This window comes from Pygoscelis adeliae, unplaced genomic scaffold (assembly GCF_000699105.1).
Source record: "Pygoscelis adeliae isolate BGI_AS28 unplaced genomic scaffold, ASM69910v1 Scaffold87, whole genome shotgun sequence".
NCBI classification, from domain to species: Eukaryota; Metazoa; Chordata; class Aves; order Sphenisciformes; family Spheniscidae; genus Pygoscelis; species Pygoscelis adeliae.
The window spans coordinates 1174476-1182205 of NW_008825098.1; positions in this window are offsets into that span (position 1 = coordinate 1174476).

The following is a 7730-nucleotide window of genomic DNA, read 5'->3' on the forward strand; positions in this document are numbered from 1 at the left end:
CACCACTGGCCAATGGATTGCACAGCCTAACAAGGCCCAAATATAAGGTTAGTTCAAACCAATCTGAAAATATGATCCTTTGTTAACCTCACGTGTAAAACTTTCCAGACATAATCTGATAAAGTCAGATAAGTACATCCTTACATTCTTTCAGGGCTTAAAATTTAACATGGACTCTGCATGTTCTTCTGCACCTAAATCAGAAAAATCACAAAGTGAACACTAACAGAGTTTCAAACCACCGGGCTATCCACATGTCTACAGAAATGGATTTCAACACAGGAGTACCTGATAACCCACCTAACAAATGTCTGGAGACATCCAAATCCCAGAAGCCTGGAGAAAAATAAAATGTTGACATTGAGAGCTTCTTTCAAAATGTCAAATGCACTGCAGAGATCTCCATAGACCAATCCTGTACTCACAAATAACATATGATGGAGAAATATGGGGATTTGTCTGCCACAAACACAGACATAAGAGAATTATTGTCTCATATAAATTCAGTAATATTTTATATGCATGCCTCCTTAAGGGAATAAAAAAAAGTAAAAAACTTGCTTTTGAGTAACTGAATGCAGCACAGCTTTAAATGCACCATCAGATGTTGAGTAACAGATGATTAAAACCAAGGAGACGGAAATACAATTATAAAAAAAGATTATGCAGGGTCACAAGCTTCCAGCTTTAATCATAATTTGGAACAACTTTCACCATGAATAGCTCCAATTGCACCACTTATAGGAATGACTACAGATGACAGTGCATCACTAGAAGCATCAGGACATAACATTTCCAATCTTAAGGCTTACAACGCCCATATCACCTAAACTTTCCATTTGAAAGGCAGCCACTCATTCACTGCAGATGGTCTTTTCCTGAGTCTAAAATGAGAAAGAATTAAAGAATTATCACCATTCATGCTTTGATTTTCCCATGAACTTCAGAACGTAGAATTAGGACTTTTCATATGCCTGAAAGTATCCTAGAAGAGATGGAAACAAACTGCATGCACTGACAAAACACACGGGAGGTAATGAGTCCAGTGAAGATCACCATCAATGTGGTAGTAATTCAAGCACGGAGAAAGAGAGTAAGTAAAACAGAGTTTCCCAAAAGAACATATGGAGTGGATCATTGTTTCAAAGTTATACAAGGAAATATTTTAACACAGTACAGAGTTAATACAAGTACATTCATAACTAGAGGAAAGTTTTACACGTGAGGTTAACAAAGGGCACTAATTCCTTACTTGGCAGAAGACAACTTGTTCCACCATATATTAAAATAAAGGGAAATCACAATTTAATCCAGCAGTAACAGATAAAATCCTCTCCATCAAAAATAATTTGCAATTATGTACCAGAATTTCTCACAAGAGTAAGGAAAAAGATATCTTCATCACATATAAAGATAGCTACCTAAGAACAGGATGGTCTAATGTAATTCTGAAGGGGGCCTCCTAATTTGAGGAAACTATAGGGTAGTCTCAGAATGGAAAAGGTTGCAAGTGGTCTGGTATGGTGAGGTAATATCAGAAAGAACAGGAAACGAAGTCTATGCATAAAAGACAGGATGCGGAAATTATTTTCAGCTTCTGTGTTGTCCTAGAAATGTCTTAATTCAGTCCTGGGACATGTTTTAGGATGATACACCATCATCCACTTCACTGTTTTTCAAGGGACAGTAAGCCAGCGGTGCGAAGTGGAAGGAAGTAGAAGCACTCCCTAGCCAGTTCTCTGAGCTGAACAATCGAAACTTCACACACTTGCTGCCAGAATAGAAGTAGACCAAGACACTCGGGAAAGATTTATTTCACTGTGAAACATTCATAAAGTTTCATCACAGTTCAAACAGTACATGGAACTAAGAAAATAAACAGATATTAATGAATGTATTAATGAATACTAGGATGAACTAACAAAGGTTATCTTCTGAGAGGGAGCAATGCAGGAGACTAAGTTAGTGTAGCACACCACTTTTAATATTGCTGTAAACAAGAGATCCATTTCTTCCAAAATCCCTTAAAACAAAGACAAAGCTTTGGGAAAATGCCTCTAGGGATGAATTCAAACAGCTACTTTTCTGCCTTTAAGAAGTTATCCAACCATAGCACTCATGTGGCGGGAAGTTTTCCATATTTAGCTCTATCTCACACCATAGCATCAACGTACACGTGTTCTCCTAGAAGCTAAACTTCCACCAAAAGAGGAACTACACCATAACCCAGAAAACAACCTCTGGTTCATACAACCGGTTTGACAGTTTTACTATCAGATGGTGCTTTGAAATGACTACACTTTTAGCATAACAGATTACAGTAAGCTGTCTAAAGGATCTCCATTAAGATAATAAAGGACTGCACATAGAGAGAGGTTTTTACATGTATTGTTAAATCTTCTGCAGTTAATTATGCTGTGTACAGGTACATCCATAAGTATACAAACATATGCTATAAAGAGAACGAATGTCCAGCTAGTGAGGCTGGCATATGCACTTCAGTACATCTAGCTAAACTAGTTTCTCTCAGTCAGAGACTCCACACAGTTAAGTAATAATAGAAGTATGAAAATAACCAAAAATATATTCAGAATGTTTCTTTAAGGTGTTCCCAGTATCTACCTACAATAAGGAAAAAAAAAAAGGAAAAAAAATAGTATTTTCATTTATACCAGTTTTATTATTTCCTTGAGCTGATTAACATTTGCTTTCGTGAAAGGTGAGCAGCATTTTATGAAAAAGTATCCAGGTGTATCTGAATTATAAGGGAAGATCAAATCTGTTGATTAACAATGCTGCGGATGTCGCACAGAGCAAATTATGTATTATAAGCAATATCTTAATGTAGTGAAGTATCTTGCAATTTTAAGGTTACTAAACCAATGAAGCTTTCTAGGACCTTTTACAACAGTTCAGAATAGACTAACCTCCAACAATGCTTATTACACTTACAATATCTACACTGACCAACTTTTAAGCGCAAATTAGCAAGAATTAGGATGAAAATTTAATCTCTGCACTACCAAATGTTGCCAAGTGCTTTCTAAGAATGGAAATCCTTGTTAAGAAGGAAAGAGAAAAAAATATAATGAAGGAAAGCAATTATTTTATTTAAAAGACTAGCATTTTTTCATTGAAAAATAATGGTAAAGATACATAATTATGTTTTACTAACAGGTAGATGCCAATGATGATCCTAATCACTTTACTTATATATTCTATCTGATTCCTTGATCTGTCCTCCCACTTTTTCTCATTTTAGATTGCATGGTCTATAAGTTGAGATGGCACATTCAAAAAACCCTGGCTCATTTATCCAAAAATATTCATTCCTATTCAGGTGTTGGTCAAATAGCTTTATTTGCTGAATACACTCTCTCTTTTATACAATGGGAGTTGCCATTGACCACCAAGATTCCAGATCTATATTTTAAAACTCATTAGGGGTCAAATATTTTCAGAAGTCATTGAAATTAGAAAGGTTCTGAATGAAAATTAGAACAGCAGCACTGGATTTTTAAAAAATGGATAAGGAATACTTGTGAAGTTTATGCTCCAAATCAACAAATTGTTGTCAGTTCTCTTCTACAGATTTTTAAAATTTGTTTTAAAAAGCCTAATTTTAAGGAAAAAATAGAGAGCCGTTAAGCCAATTCATTTCTAATATGATGGCTGCCAGAAAACATAATGTTTGGAAATGTTTGAATAAGCAGTAGCGAGATGGAAACCTAAGAAAACACTTCACCATAATCATCTAAAATTGCATCCAGATAAGACTTCTACGGTCTTTTGGCATGAATGTATCCTGCTTAGCTTAACTGAAAAACGCTGTAAGAACACCAATTGGCAAGTTGTTAATAATGTATGTTTTGAATTTTCTCCTTTGGTAAAGAATGTGCTGAAATAGAAAAGCAAATTAAAAGTAAGCATATGTGTATGTCCATTACTAATAGGGGAACCCGCACACCTATATTTCACAAGCACCTTGTAATATGTTGGAGAAAAACTAATTTTTTAAGCCACTGGAGCTGGATAATGTCTTTTAATAGCTGTTTTGCCCCATTACTTTTAATTTGAGTAAAATTAAATTGCAGTCTTTTGTTAGAATTTTATCACAAATAAAACAGTGCAATTATATAGCTAATATTCAATGTACTAACCAATACTTGTAAAATGTAGGAAAAGCATTAGATTGTGTCTCTGGCTGCAGATCAGGGAAGGAGGTAAGAGCAGGATCAGTACCTGGAACTCTTAGTGGTACAGTTGAATTCTGATAGAATTTTTGCTGAAAATACAGACAGTCTTACTATTTTTCCTCACTTGTTTTATATGCTTTGTTTGGAAAAACCTAGAAAATAACCACTATAGTAAAAAAGGTCTATTTGGCTTTTCCAGTGTATTTCCAATGTGAATAAATGTATTCATATCTGAAGATGTACTGGCATAGCTTACATTCACAATATACAATACACAATATAGTTCTTTTCATAGACAAACACTAAGCCCATTTTTAGAAGACTCAATAACAGGGCTATACTTTAGAAATATAGGAAGTATTCTGCAATTCAGGATGCATATTAAGAAATGAGATTATTCCTTCCAATATAGACATGAGGAGAAAGGTAATACACATGAGAAAATGGCTCAAGAACTTGAAAACCAGATGTGTCTTCCAATTCCCTCTCCCTTAATTTTTGTAGCTTTGTAACACATTTATAAAGCATTGATAAACAGCAACTGATCAACATAGTGTTTACTCTTTAGGTCTCCAGATACCATTTGTACAGAATTGACTATATATTGAGATGCGCATTAAAAATTTGGTAGGAAGTATCATACAGCATAGGCTCTTCAGTGTTCATTTTCTATTTAATTCAAATATGACAGCTATTGCAAGTTTCAATTTTTCAAACTGGAATGTCCCTTAAAATTTCTTAACGCACCCAAGGTGTCTGAAAATTTTCAGTTGTCCTCGTATTAATCAAGAGTAGCCAAACTTCCAAAACACCATTGATATCAGAATAAACTTAAGGAACATCCTATGGAAGTATAAATGCTTATGCCATTTGAACTATAACCATAATCAGAGCATTTTCAGTTTGCCACAACTGTTATGAAAAGAGTAACACAGGCCAGATATTTCAGTATGAAGGACTTTGTGCTAACAGCTACCACTGAAAGAAACTATGGTATTGTCCTTGATTTCAGTGATGTCGATATTTCAGTACTGGCCAAGTAAGACTTGCTCAAATTGAGGAGTTCTCAGGAGCTGAATACTACAAGAGGCAGCTCTTGAACTGACTTCTTCCTCATCCTGCCAGAAGGGAAATGAGAGTACTTTTGGAGAAGAAAATATTGAAAGAAAAATACCCAAGGATTTGGGTATTTTTAGCGTTTTAGCAGATTTCATTAGAATTATTTTAATGTCTTACTAAGGTCAGGATAAGCCATGGAAATCTTTTCCATTTTCTACCTTTTAAAAATTAAATTAAATCACAAAGTACAGCATTCAAATATTGACCTTTACCATGTACAAGAAACTAACATTGATGCTGCATTCCTTCTTCTGAATACCAGGCGGACCATAAATACTGCAGGAACATTAATTGCAGGTAAATGTCAGTATTTTAATGCCAGGCACAGTAAGTTGGAACAATTTCCTCTTGTTTAACCCGCATTATTAATACATTAGCATACATTTTTATGTTCTTAAAAATGACCGCCCTATTACTTTAGCAATATTAGAGAAGGTATTTAAATTATATTTACTGATGAGTAACTCTCTGAAGATTCCCTTTGGGAAAACAGGTACTACACATACATGCTATGCAGGTATTCTATGATCTGTCCCATTCTGATGCTGTTTTTTGAAGTTTCTTCAACAGTTTTTAAAACTATCCTATTAATCATTTTAAGTTGATTGAATCAAATTAATTGACCCCCACAAACCTGCTCATTAATAGCTATTCTTTGGCTTCAGTTCTGTGAAATGAAGGATCTTCATTTCCTTTCCTGGACTTCTTAATTCTTGCCTTCTCTGCTCCTTTTAATTTAAAGAATAAATTGTTTCCACTGACATATTCAAAGCCTTAAGGAAAAACATTTCCAACTTCAGTGTAGCACAAAAGCTGTTATAGATGAAATCTAATCTTTAGGCTTTACAGTGTCTTTTTAATACGCTTAATGATAACTGCTATGATCATTATGATCCAACCATATAAAAAAGCTAAACAAGCTGAGAATACCTCCCAAGTACTACTACACTTCATTTCAGTTCCAAAGAAACCTACATTTCAGACAAATGTGGGATTTTTTAATTTCCTTTCATATGAATTAGTTTTGATAAGAATGACTTTTGAAAGAAATACGGAAGTATGGAATCAGCTAACAGAAGTAATAGAGAAATGAATCTCACATCATTTTACATTATCTGAATACAAGTTTTGTTCCTTATTTGGGTCTCTGCTGTTGACTACATTTCAAATCTCTATTTTCATAAGTTATGACTACCTTTATAAATCGAAAACAATCTTTATGTTCCAGATGGTATTCTTACAAATACCATAGTTGCTAACTGAAATCTCTGAAGACAGCATAATTAGTAGCCCCTCATCAATGAGGTTTTTCATAAGCGATGGCCCAGCATTATTTTTAGCGGTACTCAAAATAACTCTCGTCCGGATTTTAGAAACTCAAAGGTTTTATTCCAAAGGATTTGTCATATCCATTCTCATTATAGCATTACACACTCAAAACTCAAAATCAGTCTTTGACTTTAGCTAGGCACACATCCTTAATGCCACTAATCATATTCCACTGGGGGGCACAGAGGGAAATCGTTGCCCACGAACGTGCCCAGTTATCATTACTAGCGGTAGCAGAGTTCAACAGCACTTTGGCAGGGGTCGCAGTAGCAACTGTACATATCAGCAGTTGCCCTGGGACAAGGTGTGTTTCCTTACTCCCTGGATCTCCTATCGCATATCCTTAACTCCCCCCCAGTGCTTCCCAAAACGGAAACTTAGGTCAGCTTCTCCTTGCAGAGTGTCATTTTTCAAAGGTACCTGCCTCTGGGAAAGGTTTTAGCTCAGCCACGGATTAAGCACAATTTACAAGTTAACCGAAGATATTTTCCTATGATCAATCACTGCAAATCCATCACCTCCTATCACCAGAAAATGGTTCCTACATCATTATGCATAGCACTCCTTGCCAATACTTAAATTAGGGGAATTTCTAAACAACTGGGAGAATTTTGCTGTAAACATAAATGCTATTATAACATTGTATTGTTAATGCAATTTCTTTAGTATTATATTTGGAAAATGGAATGATGTCATCATTTACAGGTAGAAGTATTTTTATCATAAAAATGAAACATTCCTTCAAGGGAAAAACAAATCGCTTGAAGCACTGTCCAAAGCTTTTCTCTTTTCCCCCTCCCCATCCAAAGAAAAACAATTTTTTTATGCTTAAATTGCTTTATTTGATTTCAGATGTTAAGAAAATATAATAAAATCAAGTGAGAAATTAAAATAATCTTAAAACAAAGTTTTGTTCAACTTAACTTTTATTCACGCTATGTAGGTTGAGAACCACATACTCCAACTAAAGGAGTTGTGTACTACATTGTACAGTTTATTTGGTGGGGTCAATTTTTTTTTTTTAATCTTTGTTTGTCTTTCAAAAACCCTATTAAATCCTTCAACAAAATAAGTAGTCATTCTTTG